The sequence below is a fragment of the Melanerpes formicivorus genome, unplaced genomic scaffold, assembly GCF_026170545.1.
Source record: "Melanerpes formicivorus ecotype bairdi unplaced genomic scaffold, bMelFor1.0.p_v2 SCAF_20, whole genome shotgun sequence".
Taxonomy (NCBI): Eukaryota; Metazoa; Chordata; class Aves; order Piciformes; family Picidae; genus Melanerpes; species Melanerpes formicivorus.
The window spans coordinates 8,899,575-8,919,836 of record NW_027142372.1 but is presented as its reverse complement, the minus strand read 5'-3'; the positions used below and the strand labels follow the sequence as shown (position 1 = coordinate 8,919,836).

The window sequence follows — 20,262 nt, the reverse complement described above, 5'->3', positions numbered from 1 at the left end:
TTTTTCACCCCTGTTGAATTCTGAGGTCAGTCAGGAGCCCCATTATGCTACTTTCAGGCATAGTTCTGTTTCGGGTTCTGAGCAGAATGTCATTTGATGGCAGAGAACAGAAGGAAGATACAGAGATAACCACCAAAACATATTTTGCCTTCTTCAAAAATATCTGGCATGGACCCCTGTGAGAAAGGATGCCAGCAAGGCAGAGCCATTCCTCTTTCTTGGTGTGCTTCATATCTTAAATGTAGGACTTCTAACAAAGGTTTTTGGCATGCACCTTTTCCCATTGTGCATGGAAACCAGTTGACGTACTCAGAGGTATTCTACAACTGCAGCTTCTCTTCTGGCAGATGCCCAAAGAGATGAAATCCGTGTTGTTCAGATGTCCAGGTCTTCACCGTTGCTGTAGCGGAGAGATTTTTGGGGAAGTGTGAAGTTATGGCTCTGCGCTGGCGTTCTTTGGTGCTGTGTGCTCCAATTGCAACAACAGCTTTTGATTTGCTAAGAATTCCTTCAAAATTATGTTAAGCTTTGTGTTTCATTGGGTTCTCAAGTTAGGAAATCGTCTGCTGGTGATCTTTTTCACCCTACCTGCGCTCATCTAGTCTGGTTTTGTTTGTTCATTTAAAAGTGTAGCCTAACATCTCCCAGGAATCCCCCGAGATCCTTAAATCTTCCTGTTGCATGAACCAATTCAGTTAGAGGCAGTCAATGACACTTTCTTACTTATTATTAATTTGTTGGAGGCAAAATTCCATCTCTCTTCTTTATGATGTTTGTGGTACTGTGGACTTTCCCTTTTTTCCTCTTCATTGCCCCCCAAAAGCTCAGTTCAGCAGTATGAAGTGAACCATGCGTCGAGTGTTATTAAGTAATATTCCTTATTACAAAAAAGAGCAGGGCTCCTTTTAATGAGTGCTTTAATGCTGCCAGTTCATGTCACTATCTAGGGAGCCCCTTTTCTTTTGCTCATAATGAGGAACACCTCATTTGCACTGTCCCTGGATTTATGGAAGGACAAGGAAAAAACCTTCAATTTATTACATCTTAAATGAAGTGCTCCCAAAGCAAAAACAAAGAGGGTAGTAAACTGGTGCCTCTGCACGATATAGTTTGATTTTTATTGAGCTGTATAGTGATGTTCTGCCTCACCTAAGAAGGGTGAGCATGGGCTATAATTACCTCTTGTGAACCCCATTTTCTGATAACCTCACTGGCCGCTCCCTCTTCAGGATGTTGAGTCTGTCAGTTATGGTATTTTATTTGTTCTTACTGATAGAGCTGTGTATAGTTAGAAGCAATGAAGCTCATTTGATATCTCATTTACTTGAAAAAGTGGGACATGCTCCTTGGATCTGTAACAGCAAAAAACATTCCAGTTGTTCTGTGAAGCTTATTCCACTGTACTTCAGAAATTCTTTGTTAATTCTCTCTCCTTGTGTTCATCTTCACCTTCTTTTACTTTGTCTGTACGATCAGGTCTCTTCCTCGGCAGATATTCTTGCATACAGTAAGAGTTAACTTAAAAAGGAAACAAGTTTTAATTGCTGAAATCCCAGTTTTAGAAGAAAAGGCTTTAAGGTCAAAGCCTCTCTTTGTAAAGTGAATAGAGACAGGCAATAATAGCTGTGTTCTTGGTACGCGATTAAATTCACTGTCTCTTGCGCAAGATGAATTGACATAATGGTGTTATTCCTTGCTGTTCTGACTTAGGAAAAAAGGTACTAATTCCTTAAAGTTTTAATATTATTTAACATCTCCTTTACAGGAATGTTTTGGATAAACATAACAGTGTCTTTGATGTGATACACTGAAAAGAAAACTTGAGGTGTAAGAAGAAGCTTTTCTGAAGATGGTTTTTTTGTTTTGTTTTGTTCATTTTCTTTTGATTTTGGCTTGCCTATCCTGCCTTGCACTCAGAAACGTGGAGCCGCCTAAATCAGAGTTTTCAGCTAGACAGTGGCAATCTAGAACTTTCTGTTTAACCTATGGCAAAAAGCAGAAATTGATAATAAATGATCCGGTGCCTTCCTGGTTTTGCTCCGCATGCGAGTGTGTTTTGTCTGCAGTTCAAAGGTTACAGAAATGATAACAGACAAATTCCAGCCACCAATGAGACGTCTCACGTTTTGCATAAAGTCTTAAAACCTTTTTATTTATTTCCTTTTCTGGGAGAATCAAATAAGAGGCTTTTACACACCAAGCCAAGGTTTTTCTTTTTTTTAGACTTAAACTTCAGAATATTTCCAATATCTGCAACATTATCTTTTGAATAATAATTACCTCTTATATTAAATTATAAGACAGCAGGATTCAGGATTAGATCTCTGCATATTATTCTAGTGAAGGAAATTATGACAGGGGTCATTTTTTAGAATTATGTAGGAGGGTAAAAGGTCCCAGGCAGCATTAGAAGGGAAGGCGTTTATAATTAAATTGTAATTTAGGCCTATGATTTATAGTTTTCTCAATGAAAAATTTGGTGCTGTAGAGAGATCCTAGGAGGAACTTTAGTGAGATACAACTTAATGAAATAATAAAAAGAAAAATTATTCTGGAATAGACTGTATTATAGTGGTACCCGTTAGCATGCTGCAGTGGAGCTAATGTTCTGTCAGTATTTCTCTTATAAACTCCCTTTTCCAGGGGTTTATATCTAGGCAGTAAAAGATTGTTTTAGGCTGAATCATGGCAAGTGAGGGTTCAGATCAAGAGAGTTTTCACAATATATATTTTTAAATCATTTAGCTCATTAAAACTTACAGAGCTATTTTAAAAACATACAAGTTGTCAGCTCGAGACAAAGGCTGCGGCTTCGCTTTTTGTTGTTATTATTCACGAGTTGCAAGAAAACTGTAAGCCCTGTTCTTTGTAATTTGTGAAGTCATTACAGGATGTGTGGTAGAAACCTGCCCTAAAATAGCACCTGCTTATATAGAAACAATTCATTTCTATCTAATGCGCAGAGTGGGTTTGAGATGCTTAGTATTAATCTGTGGAGCAGACAGACGCTGGAATTAAAGGAGTATTTTCATAGTTATTTTTATTAATTAATAGGCTAAACCCCTCCCTACCACAAGGAAGAACTATTCTGCTCGCAGGAAAACATTAATACAGAAAGGTTAAATGACTTGCCAAAGGCAATTGAGGTAGTCAGTGACTGATCTGACAACAGAAGCCATCTCTGACCTGATATCCTCTGGCAGTAAAACTCTGTTGAACTAGTTTATACAGATGGCTAAGAGCTCATAGGTGGTTCAAAGCCACCTTTCAGGTTAGGAAGAACTAATTTTCATAAAAAATTACTTTCAGATAGGAATGGAGGTTCAGAGATTGCCTTTTAAATATTATTTTCTTGTGCAAATTCAGCAGCTGCTTCTACACCAGCCTGAGTTATAAAAGAAATGTTACCTTTTAAATATTTTATTATTCTCCTGCATTTGCTTGAATTTTGTACAGTCACAGACAGTCAACAGGCCAGTTTAGTGTGTGTGTCACCACGTTAAGATCACCAGGTGAAGTCACTGTATCAAGCCTTCTGATACTTAATTATGTTGTAGGAACATGATTACAACAAATGTACTTAAGCACCCTCTGAAATAATTAAAACTATTGAAATTGTGTCTAAGCAAAATGTGACATTTTCCATAGCACAGAAAGATGGGAAGGAGCAGGAACCTAAAAATACACCCTGATTTTGTCTGGTAAGAGGAATTAATAAAGGCAAACTGCTTCTGTTGAAGGGGAAAATAATAATAAGTAAAAAGGACAAATAGCATGGAAAAGATGTAGGTATATTATCAGGCTGAAATAATTCAGCTTTTACCATGTTCAACTATCGTGGCTTAAGCTTCCTGTACTGCAGATGCTAATTTGTAAACCGAAGTTATAATCATTAAATATCAGAGGGTTTTTGTACTCAAATAGCTTCCAAAGAAGTGTTAAGTCACAAAGAGCAGAGCATATAAAGACAGCAGGAAAGAAAGAAAATGTTATGAGGCATGGCAAGCATTGCCTTAGAAATTAGAGAGGGAAGAAAAAATACTGAATGAGTGAAATTCTCTCATCTCCCTTCTGACAGGGCAGCTGAGGATTCAGAAACTGCTACCCATCAGAATGGACAATGTGAGGGAAAAGTTGTACTAGTTCTTTTTCAAAGATGGATGCTATTTGCATTTTAAACATTAATTTAAAACCTATCCAGATATTTATTTAACATAATGCACAGGTTATTTCTAAAGTGTCCCAATTTAATGAGGAATGAAAAAAAAAAAGCTCTTTCAAGACTGTGTTCACACAATATTTAGGAATGTTCACAAATAATGTATGTCTTGGAAAAATAAATTATCTTAATAGCACAAATTATTCTCTGTGTAAACAACAGTTTAGAACTTACTTAAATAAAGAAGTTACATCGAATCATAAAACCTACACACATCACAGGCTCTAGCGTATTCAGAGCAACTGCTCATTGTTTATTGTGTCAAAAAAAAAGGAAAAGTTAGCTTTTTTCTTTTCCTTTTTCCAAGCTAACCTGACAAAGCAAAGGTGAAGATATTGATACTTTGAAAAAACCCGAGATACTTCACCTTAAACAAAGAGAACAACCAGGGCTTTTTACAGAAAAAGGCCATTTTAAATTTTTTTTTCCCCTCCCTCTTGTAATTTTCTGAACCTTGCTTTGCAGTAACTGTTGATTATGGAATCATTTGTTTGAAATCTAGGCTTTCTTCTCTGTAACTCCTTTCCCTCTCCTTGATCCAGCGGAGAAATCACAAGTGCCTGTGTTTGACTTATCCTTTTGTTTGGCAAGGCGCTGTGATCGTATACCTCATTTAGCATCTTAACATCCTTCTTGGATGAAGAAGCAGCAGCCTTTGTTTAGAAAGAAAGTCTCTTTGATAATTAGAAGTAGTGAGGGATGTAACAAAACCCCAAGAAAATGTGTTACAAAGTGTGAATGCATCTTTTATTTTCAGCAGAGTGCCATTTACTCACAGGGTGAAATCCCCAGCTGAGGCTCTGACCAGCAGCAGCCAGGCTCTGCCCTGTCCCCCCTCCTTGAGTGTGTGGTGTGGCAGCCATCAGCCCTGTGGCAGACTGTGGGGCAGTGGTGAGCCATGGGCCTGGGACTGATCGAGGGACAATGGCAGGCAGTGGGCCTGGGACTGACCAAGGGGAAATGCTGAGCAGTGGGCCTGGGACTGACCAAGGAGAAATGGCGGGCAGTGACCTGTATGGTAGGCCACAGGGTCTGGGAAAGGCTGTGGACCCTGTGGTAGGCTGTGAGCTAAGGCAGTGCCCTGCCCTGAGCACCTCTGTCAGAAGCCATTGCTGTTCATTCTACTTTTGGCTTCCTGAACTTAACACCTCCAAATAGAACCAATGAGGTTGGAAAAGACCTCTAAGATCATCAAGTTCAACTGTCAGCCCATCACTACCTGACCACTAAATCATGTCTACATATTTTTTTAACCTCTCCTGGGATGGGGACACCACCTCCTCCCCGGGCAGCCTGACCATTCTTTCAAGTAAAGAAATTTTTCCTAATTTCCAACCTAAACCTCCCCTTGGTGCAACTTAAGGCCATTTCCTCTAGTCCTGTAGCTTTGTCCTTGGGAAAAGAAGCCCACCTGGCTCCAACCTCATTTTAGGGAGTTGTAGATAGCCAAAAGTTTCCAATTTCCAGTTCTGGGCCCCTCAGTTTAAGAAGGACACTGAGACACTTGAACGTGTCCAGAGAAGGGCAACGAGGCTGGGGAGAGGCCTTGAGCACAGCCCTGTGAGGAGAGGCTGAGGGAGCTGGGGTTGTTTAGCCTGGAGAAGAGGAGGCTCAGGGGTGACCTCATAGCCCTCTACAACTACCTGAAGGGTGGTTGTAGCCAGGTGGGGGTTGGTCTCTTCTCCCAGGCAACCAGCACCAGAACAAGGGGACACAGTCTCAAGCTGTGCCAGGGGAAGTTTAGGCTCGAGGTGAGGAGAAAGTTCTTCACCGAGCGAGTCATTGGCCATTGGAATTGGCTGGCCAGGGAGGTGGTGGATTCACCATCCCTGGAGGTGTTCAAGAGGGGATTGGATGTGGCACTTGGTGCCATGGTCTAGTCATGAGGTCTGTGGTGACAGGTTGGACTCGACGATCCTCGAGGTCTCTTCCAACCTTGGTGATCCTGTGATACTGTAAAAGGTCTCCTCTCAGCCTCTGTTTCTCCAGGCTGAACAACCCCCGTTCCCTCAGCAGCTCCTCACAAGACGTGTGCTCTAGACCCTTCATCAGCTTCCTCAGCCTTCTCCAGACATGCTCCAGGTCATTTTGATGGCAGTTTTATTTGCCTTGTTTCCTGGAGTCCCCCAGCTGTGGCTCTGGCCAAAGGCAGATGGATGTGTGGTGCTTTGCTCACAGGTGAGTCACTGCCAACTGTGGGCTTTGGCTAGGCCTCTTCTGATGTGGAGACCTGGCCTGGCTTACTCAGAGCCCCCAGGAGGAAGGTTAGGTGGGCCCAGGGAACAAGGGGCTGCAAAGGAGCAGTGACCAGGGAGGAGGCAAATGGCTTCCTGGGGTTCTAGGTGTGGTTACCGGCTGTGGGAATGCATGGGGAAGGGGTAGAAGGGGAGATGCTGCACCCACACTCTGGCCTGCCCCTGCTCACCTCACTGAGAATTTGATTAATATCAGAGTCAAAAGGATTCACACTCAGTCTGTTCACAGAGAAAGTCCTAGGAGTGATTTTGTTTTGTAACTGAAATCGGGGCTCTTGTGATGCGAGTTGTAGAAACTGGGAATCATACAGCACACAGCAAAAGCAGTGTTGCCTCTGTGAGTGAAGCACATAAATGGCTTTTGTGAAAACAGGGCTTTTTCTGCCTCTGCAAGAAACTGCTGATGTGGTGCTGGTCACGTCACTTAACCCTGGTGCAGACACTGCTAACTGCACTCTGCAGCCTGGGTGCTCAGCTTTGATGTGTGGTGCTTGGTTTGCAGAAGTGGTGAAAAATCACAGCCACAATGGGAACTAGTAAAAACCATTCTAGGAGCCTATTAAATGCTGTGCTTAAAAAAAAGAGAGAAAAAAAAAATTAAAACCTCAAGTCTTAGGTGGCTTAGAGTGGATACCCAAAATTAATAGACATATTTGACCTTAATCTGTCTTCCTGGACAAGTTTAATTATGGCAATTTCTTAACTTGAGTTCGAGCTCTTGTTTTAGAAATGTTAGTGTTCTTTTAATGTGTGGGGTTTTGTATTTAATATCCCTGTGTTTTCTAAGGAAAAGCACAAATTTTCATCTCTGAAAATTTACTGGAGTGGAATAACCCAAGACTTTGGAGATGCTTAAGATTAATTTCTCTTTCCAAATAAATTACCGTCTCTGAGATGAACTTGGGGGATGAGAAGTAGGAAATTAGAAATACTGTTTCCAGAGCCAAATTTAAAAAGGCCTCTCTTTCAGAATGATATTGTTCCCTTCGTGATCACAGTCTGTCCTGCCAGGAATCCTTCAGTATAAAACATGGGGTATGATCTGGTGATCAAAAGCTGATGATGTACGTGTGGATTTACACAATCACAAACTCGAGTTCTAGCATTTCTTTTAGCCTTTATTATTTGACTTAAGTAACTTAAAGGTATAAAGGTTGCAATATCTCTGCTTCATTTGAAATATAAATATCTGAAAATATAATATATGCAAAACCACTGTCATATGTGTCTATTAATAGAACATCCTGATGTGTATTATTATTAGCACTGGTAAGTTAGAAAAAAAAGACAATTTATTAGTTGCTTTCCTTGGTCAGACTCTGGTTGCCTTTTCTATCTCACCTACTGCTGTAGGTGCCTACTGGGAGGCAACAGCTTTCCGTTCTGTGCCTCAGTCGTGCCAGCAGCATTGTGAAGGAGTTTTATTCTGCCCCTGAAGAGCTCCAGACACTGTAACCTGCGAAAAGTGTACATAAATAATGACTGATAGAAATAAAGGCTTTATGTCAATGGTGGCTTTTCTGAGGTGATGACAGGAAGAAATGCTTGATGTACTTTGCTGTCCTCTTTTGAAAACAAAAGTCAGATGAGAGATTGCCGGTGAAGTTAACGTTAACAAGTCTGCTTTTTGTATCAAAATGCGTTTCTGATTTCCTGGAAGTGTGGAAGGCAAGGTTTGTAAAGAGATGGTGTACGTCTTACATGACAAACAGCATTTTACTGTGTTTTACTCTTTCTCTGTTTACAAGAAAAAAGCTGAAAATGTGAAAATGTTTTCTTCTGTCTTTCTGTAGGGCTAGTTTTATGAGTAGGATTCTAACAGAGCAGGAGAACTCATTGCTTGAGTGCACTTACTTTAGTTCCACATCTTACCCAACTCTAGGAACTTGAACTTGTCATTATCAGACACAGAAGGTCAATGCATTAGCCATGGTACCAGCTCTTTCATGTGGCCTTTCTGCAGAGGAAAAAAACAGCTTTTAATCTTAGCTTTTATAAAATACTGTGTACTGGGATACATCCTAACTTGTCATTTTCTCGTCTGTTTTAGTGCTGGGGGATATCTGGAGATGTTTTATGATGCCACACAGATACACACATCTGCAAAAGGCCTAATCTGAAGTGAATCTTCTATAAATAATAAACAACAAATAGGTTCCTTTTAGTTATATTAGTCCCAAAATAGGTCACGTACCCTTGTTTTAAATGCAAACTTAACAATAAAGTAAATTCCCTAGGTGGAGAATTTGATGTGTTTGTGCAAATTTTCTGGACACAGTACAAAAAAAAAAAGCCAACACCTCTATTTTACCATTTAAAATATTTATACATTGTCTCTTAAAGTCCTGTGTTTGAAATACTGTTTATAATAAACTCCCTACTAGAGAACTAATAGTCACAGTGTAAACACTTGCCATTTGTTACCTAAACACAAAGTAATCTGTATTAACTTTTTTTTTTGGCATAGAAGCTTAGTGCTTTGCTATGGTGCCAGAAAAGTTGTCACTTTGTCAGCTTCCTGCTTCCAAATAATCTTATTTTTTAATATCCATGTTAATTTGGGGTGTCATATTTTAAGTCTAAACCAGCTGATACTGAATTATCCAACAAGCTAGATGTGTGTGTAGGATGCATCTCTATCTCAGAATACCTTTGTAACAGATCATACCTAGTTCACAGATGTAAGTTGTTCAGTGTGCAATTACACAAATATGAAAATGCTAGCCTTGGCTAGGGTAAGTTGGTATGTGTAGTATGTTAGTACTGTAGCTAAAGTAAAAGAAGGAATTCAGTGAAAAGGAGGAGCAAGGAGAAGGAAATTGAAATTCACGTGTTTTGTGCAAAACTGCAGTCTTACACTCTGGGGGGAACAGGTTTTTTTCAGCCTGTGGTCCACAGGGTCTTGTGGTTCCAGGGGTCGCTGCCTAGGAACGGTGACTGAGGAAAGCCAGCCTTGTTGCATAGGCTTTCTCCCTAGGCTGTGGCCCTCCACTGGAGAGATCAGTATGTTTTTTTTTACTAAAAAAAGGCTGAAAAGACTGCAAGGCAATCCTTTTCATGTTCCCCCTGAATATAGGAGCTAATATGTTAAATTTGGTGGTATAAGGGAAGGCGTATCTAAGAAATAGGTAATTTATTGTGGTAGTTTGGAATTAAAATGGCTATGACACCTCTTGTAATTTTCATACTATTTCTGCCTAATATAATCGTGTTTGGATTTTAATTGGAGTCTTTAAGCACTGCTGTAACACAAGTAATACATATAGGATGTCTCACAGTAGTATTAGACAAAGGTAAAATGCTGAAAATTGTAGTGCCACATTTTCCAGCTTGTGTTCTTCTGTGGAGCCAGCTAGAATCCCAAGTTCCATGTGTCACCCATTGTAATATACATAATTTCTTCATCCCTATTCATTTTCATCCCTGAGATGCATTGTAAAAGTGTAAATCCATCACTAGATAATTTTCAGTTCCATTATTTACAAAAATGAATAGTTAAGCAAGTCATTGTTATTAGTGGGATGCTATTGTTGTTTCACAGAGATAGGGCCTGCCAAGGTCTTGAATGATGTGCACTTGAGTGTTCTTTCAAGATACTTGTACCTGTTTCATTTGGGAGGAGTTTCACTCATGTAAAATCAAACAGAAACACTTTTAGTAGCCTCTGAAAAGAGAAGAAGGGAAAATGGATATTAATGAACTATTTAATATTCTGCTATGGAAGAGATGCAGTGATTTTGCTGTTGACACTTTTGCATGGAATTAAAGAGATCGGGTGGTTGTTTTACTCGTCTGTCTTTGTTCCTGAAAGACTTTTCAGTGTCATCAGATTTGGTTTTGTAACCTGAGAGATATTTTACAGACATGCAGACAAGAAAAAAACCTGCTTCTTTTTCATGAAGTTCATTGGTATTCAGAACATGGCCCTTTGATGAATTAGAAATTTTGGCTAAAGCTTTAATGAGATTTTATTTCCTGAACTTGTGTGGGGAAATGCATAGGGTTCCAGGAGTCACCATTTGAAATGAGGTTTGGTTTTCTTTTCAAGAATATTTCTGGCTCACTGTTTATTACTCAATATATTATTGATCTGTGAGTTGAGAAGTTCACAATGAAGGTGGAACAGTTTAGAGCTATAGATCTTTCCTGCGTGGCCTGCACTGACACGCTTGCTTGCTACACTCAGGTAAGGGTTTGCCGTTCCAGGGTTACACAGACAATGCTATGTCAGAAATCATACAGGTAGCTGCAGGACTTTTGTTGTGGCTGCACCTTTGTATCTGCTGGCTTGTTAGTGGTAATTTGTTAGCACCAAATCCTATTTGCACCTGACTCTACGCTGATACCTACAGTGAAGTGGTGTTGGAGGGAGAAGAGCAAGGCAGGGATCCTGAGAGTCTGGGCTCACAAACTTCCATGTGAGTTGGTGGTATTGTGGTGGTCTTTGGGGGTACTTACATTGTGAAGCATGATTCTTAGTAGAGCCTTTACCTCTTTGGTGTAGGAAAACTTGTGCCGCCTCTAAAAAAAGAGATAGAAACATTGTCTCCTTTTTCTGACTCTTCTCCATCTCAATTATGCACTATCAGTCAGTAGGTGCAACTTCCCTTTAAGTTTTCAGCACATGGTCCTGTAATGTCAGTAGTTTCTGCCTGAGACTGGTGTTTTCAAGAAACTGTGCTCTGAGCATAGACAAGCAGATTTATGTGATTGCTACATAAATGTAGCAAGATAATAGTTTGTATTTACTTCATGTTTAGTAAAATCTTTCAGTGTGTGGCTGGTTGTTTCATTGTGCATGGACAAGTAGTTTGGGAAGCTTTCCACGAGCTGTCACCGAGCGGTCTTCGATTTTATAACCTTTCTTGTGTTCCCCTACTATGCTTCTGACAAAAATTCTCAGAACTCAGAAAAGTTTGATTCCTGTGAGTTACCAAATGTTGATAACTTACATGTGCTCCAGCATGTTATAAATATCTGACTATTCAAGTTATCATTGCAGCCTTCATTTCATTTACTTAAAACCAACATTTTTCAGGGTCACAACACTTAGAGAAATATTCTGGCGTTGGCTAAAAGCAGGGTGTATCAGAACAGACTCCTAGCAGTTACTGACCATTTTTGAAGGGACAATTTGATAGCAATCAGACTTTTTTTTTGTTACTGCAGAGGCAGCAAATAGATAATGAACTCGGGGCAGTGTTTTGTGTCTTTGTACCTAGCCACAAGTGTTAACAGCATGGAGCACTGTCCAGTAGTTTTCCTCATCATACCTAAGAAAACATTCTTGAAGGTATTTTGCACATCATTACAGTGATAGAACTGTTGATACGGAGGAAAGTTCTTCTTGATCAATATTCAGTTGAATTCGCATTAATAAGTGGAACACTGAATAGTGGTTCACACTCCTGAAGGTCTTCTCTTCAAGTACTCAGCTGGAGGGTGGCATTACTTGGGGCACCACTGGTTGCATGCGTGCTGGTTTGGGTGGTGATAAGCCATTCTAACGGCAGATGTTCCACTAAGCCGAACTGTTACTTGTTGGTCCTCCATCACATCCATTTGTTTTTCTAATCTGGAAGTATTTTACTCAATTGCACTATCCTGGATTTGCCTCTTTTCTCCCTATTCATCTCCCTTTGCTTCCTAGATACTGTATCTCACTCCATAAAGACTGCCACCTTGACTTTCCAGTCTTGCCTTCCATACTTAAGATATTTTTTTCCTGTCTCCTTTTCCCTTTCCCACTTTTAGGGATTACTTTTTTTTTTATGTAGGCTGTGGGTACCTCATCTATTCAGAATTCTCTGATCCTTTATCCTGTTGGATTTTGGTTTGTTTGTATTTTAAGACTCATTTTCTGTTGTGTGCAGCTTTTCTGTTGGTGGAACACATCTCTCATAAGTGCCTTCATTCTTCTGCTATATTTTTCTCTCCTTCAGTTCAGGAAATATCAAGAAGAAGAACAATGCTTTTTGCAGATAAAGTCAGAGGAGTAGGGAAATTCTAGGCATCGAGCCCAGCGCAGAGCTCCTCGCTCTGAAGCGGCCTGCTGCCATGCCAGTTGCAAATGATGTCACTTTTCACTCCTAGAAATAATGTCAGACATTAATTAAGATTTTGATCTATTATAGTTCAGTGTTTGGAGAAGACAAAGTATGTTTGGACTCTTTAAAACTGCAGCCTCTATTTTAGACCATCTCACCTTGCAAACCCTGGAATCTTCTCAGCTTTTCAAAAGGCAATGTATCTGCTTAGGGCTTGAAGCTTCTCTTCCTCTGCAAAGGCTTTTACAGAGAAGAAATCTACTGGCTGGATGTTTCAATTCTTATTAACATCTCTATGTTTTCATTTTTGAGCCCAGAAACACGTGGAATCTGTGCAAATCGTCCATGTACCCCTATCCTACCTATTTGACACAGGGAATTTTAATCATGACAGAAGCTTGGCATGTAAAACATGTTTTCTTTTTAGTGATTAGGTTTGCCCTGGTTGGCAGATTTAAAAATAAGATATTATTTTGAGACACAAAAGGAGGAGACTCTATAACCTATATTTAGTGTCTCTTTCATATGGTATATAGTGATTGACTCTTGGGCCTTATGAAAACATTAACTGGTGCTTTCTTCAGAAGTGTTCTTCATCTGCATCTTTTGTTACTATTTGGTTTGTGGGTTTCAGTCTCTATCAGTTTGTTAAGGAGCTGGAAGAAGGGTTGTGTTTGGTAGCTTCTCCTTGTTTTTCCATGCAGAAATATAGATAACTTGGGTTGATCTGGCTTTTGTCTGAGGGCAGGAACACAAAGTGTTTGGAGACCAGCACTCTGTGTAGCTATGCTCATGGTATTTTCTGAGTGTAAACTCAAATCCCTGGTGAGCACAAACCCACCTTCTGTTTGTTACTCAACCTGAGCTGAATTTGGTGTTTGGTCGTACAAAAAGGAGGGAAAAAAGTCTGCAAGGCTGAAGTCAGCCCCTCACATCCCGTTAGATTGCCTGGATGTGGCTGTGGCTCTGCTTCTCCATCCAGGTCTGCTGTCCTCTGGAGAACTTTGTGGCAACGTTTCCTTCCTGGCATTGAGCAGAACAGGTCACTGTGATCTGCCACACAGTGTGGAGAATTCCTCTGCCAAATAGATGTGAGGGGGACCAGGATGTGCTGAGTGGCACAGAAAAGAAGTCACAAAGGGCTAGTACTGTGTGTTCACAGTATTATTGCTACCCTAAATTCTGATTCTGTAAGCATTTGAGATGTTAGTGCAAGTAGGACACCAGTATATACTGGTAGGGAACCAAACTAGTGCTGTTGCAAACTCTCTCCTAATATACCTTCACTTTTAGACTAGAAATCAAGACCATAGGATTATTTTTTTTTGGTGAAAGCACAAGACAAAAATGTTTGTTCACATCCACCCTCTAATAAAGTTGTGGGTTTCATTATTTTCTCCTAGCTACTTTCTGGATTTATCCTGAACAAGAAGTGGAGTTACTGAATTAATGCCCAGGAAGTGAGCAATCTGCATTACTTGTTGCAGTCCAGAAGTCCTTCATATGTGGTAAGAACACCTTTCCCTTTGTATTTCCAAGCTGAATTTCCAGTGCAAGGATTTAGTGTGATTTAAATGAGTTTTTGCAAAAGCTGTCCAGTTTTCAGCTCTCAGTCTAATTCTGTCTGGAGATGTGTGAATTGTGGCCACAGTGTGAGTTCAAGGCTTTAGCAGAAGGTTACTGAATGATGTATTTTCAGAACACAGCTCTATCTCTGAGCATTTAAAGACCATTCCAACAATAACAACTTCAGCAATAATGATAATCAGAATTTTTTCTGGGACAGCACTAAAGGATCTCCTGTGGTCATGGCCACAGATACGTAGGTGATCTCTGCCTTTGCAGGGAGCAGCTTTGTTTCAGGCTCTTACACTGTCCTGGGAGAGTGATTTCTGAAAATATGGTATAAATGCAAATCTGTGTTTAAAAACATTAAAACAACTGTGTGCATTAGCTGGTTGCTTGCTATGGTATGTTGTTTCCACAGTGAGTTTGGTGTAGACAGTGTCATTTTGTTTCGATGTATTCAAATATAATGTGCAGTATTATTGATGAGAGGTGGGCCCATGACAACCTCATGAGGTTCAACAAGACCAAGTGTACTGATATAGGCTGGGTAGTGACTGGCTTGAGAGCAGCCCTGAAGAAAAGGACTTGGGGGTGCTGGTGGATGAGAAGCTCAACATGAGTCACCAGTGTGCACTTGCAGCCCAAAAAGCCAATCACATCCTGGGCTGTATCAAGGGAAGTATAACCAGCAGGTCAAAGGAGGTGATTCTCCCCCTCTACTCCACTCTGTTGAGACCCCACTTGGATTACTGCATCCAGTTCTGGAGCCCCTATTACAGGAAGGATCTAGATGTGCTGGAGTGTGTCCAGAGAAGGGCCATGAGGATGATCAGAGGGGTGGAGCACCTCTCCTGTGAGGACAGACTGAGAGAGTTGGGACTATTCAGTCTGGAGAACAGAAGGCTCCGAGGAGACCTTATTGTGGCCTTCCAGTATCTTAAAGGAGGTCTAGAAGAAAGCTGGTGAGGGACTTTTTAGGGTGTCAGGTAATGATAGGACTAGGGGGAATGGAACAAAACTAGAAATGGGCATGGATTGCATCTTAGGAAGAAGTTCTTCACTGTGAGGATGGTGAGATGCTGGAACAGGTTGCCAGGGGAGGCGGTAGAAGCCACATCCCTGAAGGTTTTTAAGGCCAGGCTGAATGTGGCACTGAGCAACCTGATCTAGTGTGAGGTGTCCCTCCCCATGGCAGGGGGGATTGGAACTAGATAATCCTAGAGGTGCCTTCCAACCCTAACAATTCTATGACTCTATGATAATATACAACATTTTTTTGCATCATTATTTAGTACTAAGAGTGTTTTGCATTCCCATCCTCAGTGCTATGGTGGTCTACTTGCGTAGCTGAACTTTGGCCAAAATAGCTTGAATTGAGAGCATGGTGTAGGAAAGAAGGCTTCACTTTGTGCTGATAGTACAGACAGGTTGTGGAATCACTGCAATGAGTTTTAAATGATGTATGAAATGAAAAATTCCTGTCTGATGCACAGAGTGAGTGCAGCCATCGCTGTCTGTGAAACTGCTGCTGAGAGGCTGTTTGTTCTAACACCATTTCAGACATGCCAACTCCTAATTCTTTTAACAACTCTTGTCCTTTTGTGGGAAGCACAGAAGTCTTCCACAGAAACAAACATTTGTTGCAAAAATCTTTGAAGATGCTGCACCAATAAATACCCAAAGGATGTTTTCTAGGCTATGTATGTTTTAGTTTGAGTCTAAGCAGCATCGTACCAGTGTGACACGTGGGTGTGATGGTGGTCTGAACTTTACTAAAGTGGGACTTTTAAAAGGTGAATGATGGGGTTCAGGACAAGGGATTTAGTGAAGCAATTTGTGTGAAATGTGTCCTGGGTTTAGGAGCTAGAGTGGAGGTGAGAATGATATCTAATGGGGATTCAGAAGTTCAGGTCTTGTGGTTTGATATTTGCATGGTTGATTCAGAGCAGCACCTCTTCCTGATAGTGACATAAGTTTATTTTCTATTTTTTTGGCCCAGTCACCCAAGCTTTCTCCCTGCACTTAAAAACATATGGCTCCTGGGGGGAAAAATAAGATTATTTCAATTAAAGCAGACATACAAGGATCCAGAGTAACATTATCCTGGGTAGCTAAACATTTGTGTTTCCTAGCATTTGAGTTTGGCTTCTCTGTGTCATTCTGAAAATGCAGTTTTGAAAGTTTATTTAAGGCATGTGTGCAGAGACAACCACATACAGCTAAAATATACAGAATGGTGTGTATATGGGGTAAGAACACGGGGTAAGAGCTCTGTCTAGATAAGAGGGTGTTGTGGCTTATAGAAGTGTTTGTATATTCAGATTGCTTGGAGTTACTTAGCTTGAAGAAATGTTTTCTTGTGACTTCCTAGAGTCAAGAGCAAATGCTGCTTTGGCTTTTGCTGATGAAAATATTAACTGCTGCTTTTTAAATGTCTGTTAATATTACCTCACAGCTACAGCTGTTTACACTTTGTTACAGGCTTATGGTTTCAATAGGAACTATATACTAATTAACTATATTTTATGTAATTTTAAAAGATCCAATCAAATGCTTTAACACCATGAGAAATTCTAATGTAGTCGTGTCAGTTAGTTTCAAGGTTTCTTCTCTAGTGGCTGAGTCTGTTTGCTCCCTGATTCTATGATTCTCATCTTTTCTATGCAGTATTTCAGATAATTGTGAGAAACCTGCCATGCTTCTCTCTTTCTCAAAGTTTACCTGTGACAGAATATTCAACAACTTGTCTCTGATAGGACATTCAGTCAAATACATGTAAAATGCAGTGTTCTTGCAGGGAAAAAAAAGTAAAAATCATGATGATAACATTTTGTTGGGTGAAAACACTCCTCCCCTCCTGAAAGTCTCAAAGATGCAAAAGGGCTTCTATATCATTTATGATTCATAAGTGGATCAGTATTATTAACATCCACAGGAGCCCTTTGTTCATTTCAGTTAGTGAAAAGATCTGCCCACCAGTCACTGCTCTGTGCAGGAACATCCTGCTGCAGATTTCAGCTGTTTGTTCAATAATTCCCTCATGGAACAACAACAACAAAAGGGTCAACTAATTATGCTGCTGAGGTACAAAGATTATTAACTCAAGAAGATTTTGGCATCTTAGTTTTATAGGTGTACATTTTTATATTGTGCTATCAGGTGACTTAGAAAGGAGAAGTGGAAGGCACTTCCATACATTTTGCTTCATTGCTTATTTCATTTTATTTTTTTAGTGTTTTCATGTCATGTCTCTGTTTTCTGAAACCAGGTACTTCCTTCCTGCTTTGATTTCTGCTGTGCTCATTCAAGCAACCTTTAAAGTGGTTAGGAAAAAAATAGATTATAAGAAAGGGACAGCATATAGATGGCTTTTAAAGGCAGCATCTAATTTGTTTGTTTTCATGATAGTCAGTTTTGCCCTTTTCTTGGTATTGTTTCCTTCATTCAATATCTGGGACTTTGGAATTGCCTGGCTGATCCAGCTAGTTGAATTTCCAGTCTCCTGTGCTATCCTGTCAGAGCAGGAGTGCAGAACTCCATGAAGTGATGAACAAACCCCTAAATTCATTTATACTGGATCATACTTCCAGATTGCCAATGCTTCTTATGCCCTTCGTTCTCCAGGCCTGCTAAACCAGGATTCCAGTCTGTGCTTCTGATCCCAGTCTGTGCTTCTGGCGTTTCCTTCTCTTCTGTCACTGTCTTCTGAACTCCCTGCGGTCATTCCCGTGTCCGTGAGCCCCTGCTCTTGCTTTCCGACTCTGTGTTGTTCAGATCTGCTGCTTTGCTGAGGATCATGCTCAGAAGCTATCACAGGCACTGCAAACCCCCATTGCTGTCGGCAGCCCCTTGTCACCGTGTCAGCAGGAGCGGGCTGTTCAGAGAGCTAGCTGGCTGCTGACCTCCTGCTTACCCGCTGAACACGGCTGCGGGAGCTGGTCGGGGCAGCTGTTTACCTGGATCTAGCTCCTAAAACTGCAGTTCCTGTGGGTTTACTTGTGGCCACATACCTGCCCCGGGGCACAGCAGGCAGTTTGTGACAGCTGGTTCTCAGCGAGTGCTGCTTTGCAGTGTCTGCTAGGCTGAGAGTATGCAGGCAGCGCAGCGGACACCAGCCTAGTAATACTGTCGAGGAGCAAGAGCTGATCTGCTCAGCCTTCCTGACGTCCTCAATCTCCCCAGCTCCTTTCCCTTCTTCCTCTCTTGTAGTAGTTTACAATTTTTTCATTCTTATAATGCTCTTTTCCCAAACCCCTTCAGTCATCACCTGAAGAAGAGTTCTTGCACCCAGAGCCCCTGCAGCTAGCCCTGATGGCCAAGATCTTTCATCCTTCAGTTTCTCAGTAAAACTGGCTCCGTACAGTGGGGGGAAAGCAGAGCATGACAGAGAACATTTTTGTGCTCTTTTTATCTTCAAGTTGTCTTGGGTCAAATTACTGAATTTCTGTGTAAATAGTAAATTGTAAAAAGTAACCAGTCAAAGATTCTATAGTGTCCTAACTGAAAGGCAAAGACCTAGGGTTGGGACAGCTTCAGTACTAAAAGAGTTAATGTTCTTTAACTCAAGGAGGAGATGGTAGTGTCCATCCAAAGATTCTGAGAGGACTGGCACACAGGGCTGTGTGTTTTGTCTTACAGACTGAGTTTCTGTAGAATAAGGGCAACACTACAGCAATATGAGGGAAAGTATCAGAGACAGGAAACTTAAAGGAAAAAGGAATAAAATGAACCTCCCAAAGACTGTTTCAGAAAAAAATGGTTTCTTCCTTTAAGTCTAAAAACTATTGTTTGTAAAAAGTGGTGCAAGCCTGTCCTTTCTGGAGTCCTGGAGAGCAGCTGATACAATGACACCATGGAAAAGATTTTTTTTTTCTGCAAAAGCAGAAGATAGTTTGTATGAAATGCAGTGCAAATAAAAGAGGTTGTGTGTGCTGGAAACGAATTTATCAGGCTGGATGGAAGTTACTCATTCCTCAAAAATCAACCTTTTTAAAGTGTATTTCTTATTTGTAGCTTTTCTATAGACATCACACATGGTTTGCTGAAATTGGGCTGAAGACCCAGTGCTGAGAGATGCTGAGAGTGCAAGTTTGGGGCATTAGATGGGAAGAACTGTGTGATTTTGAAGAATTAATGAAAATAGGGTGAAATCTGTGAGATTCCAGTAGGAGCAGCTGTTGCTGTTAGCTGGAAGTGTGGCACTGGGTAGAGAGGCTGGCAACAGGACGGCTGTGCCACCAATATCTCGGTGAAAAAGCCAAGTGCAACCCTAGGACATGTGAAGGAAAAAGTAATTCCAGAAAGGTTAGCCAATACTAGTGCTGTTGTAATAGCAACTGGCAAGAGCTCATCTATTTACAGAGGGAAAATGTACCAAGTGAAATCAGGGCTATCTTTAGCTGGAGAACAGTGCAGGGGGATCTCTGTATCTAGTCATTACTCAGGGCTGTAACAATTAACACTGAGTCAAGACTTTGTTTTTCTTTAACAAGGGAGGTATGATGGGTCATTACTCCTAACGATGCTCTCTGAATGTGTAGGTTTTGGTAATCCGACAAACAGAAAGAATAGCTTCAAGTGTGAGATTACCATTTTTTTTCCCCCCTAATTAAATGTGTTAGAGATTCTATGACACTGGCAGCAGGCGGAAGAAGAAAACAGTTCTTGAACTCTTCACTAAATTGATATACTAATCAGAATGACTTTTCCAGGAAAGAAGAATCCCATTTTGCTTGGCCCCTATCTTACCTATTTTCCTCTTTCAGAAATGGAAGATTAGGAGGTGTCTGCAACATGATAAAATGTTCCCACGGAATTGTATTGCATTTTCGCCTTGAGTTGCTGGCGAAATGAAGTTGTTCACTTTCAGTGCTGCTTTGTTTTTGACCCCTTTTTGTGAATTCTCTGAGGAAAGAAACATATTCCCATCTTTTATAGTAATCAAATTTATCTGGCATCTCTCAGCCTCTTGCATTACTTATGCTACAGTTGGCCAGCCTTGGGAAGGCTTTAGCGGGTTTATTTATTTATTGTTCTAAAGTGAAGGTTTTTGACTTGAGGTCCCCATATGGTCCTGGGGGATTTTAAGAGAAAAACTGAAAGTGCTTTCTGCCATTATTTTGATATAGTTATTTGCTGTGAAACAATTCAAAAATAAAACCCACGCCGCCCA

General features: G+C 40.7%; 1 long non-coding RNA gene across 1 annotated transcript in view; it reads left to right on the top strand.

The window, feature by feature from the left end:
- LOC137447289 (uncharacterized) overlaps positions 1-20,262 on the top strand; it is a 386,565-nt gene that overhangs the window by 122,308 nt on the left and 243,995 nt on the right. The window contains exon 4 of the long non-coding RNA XR_010988842.1: positions 13,925-14,029. This is a non-coding gene — a long non-coding RNA (uncharacterized lncRNA). The remainder of the gene's footprint in view (positions 1-13,924; positions 14,030-20,262) is intronic.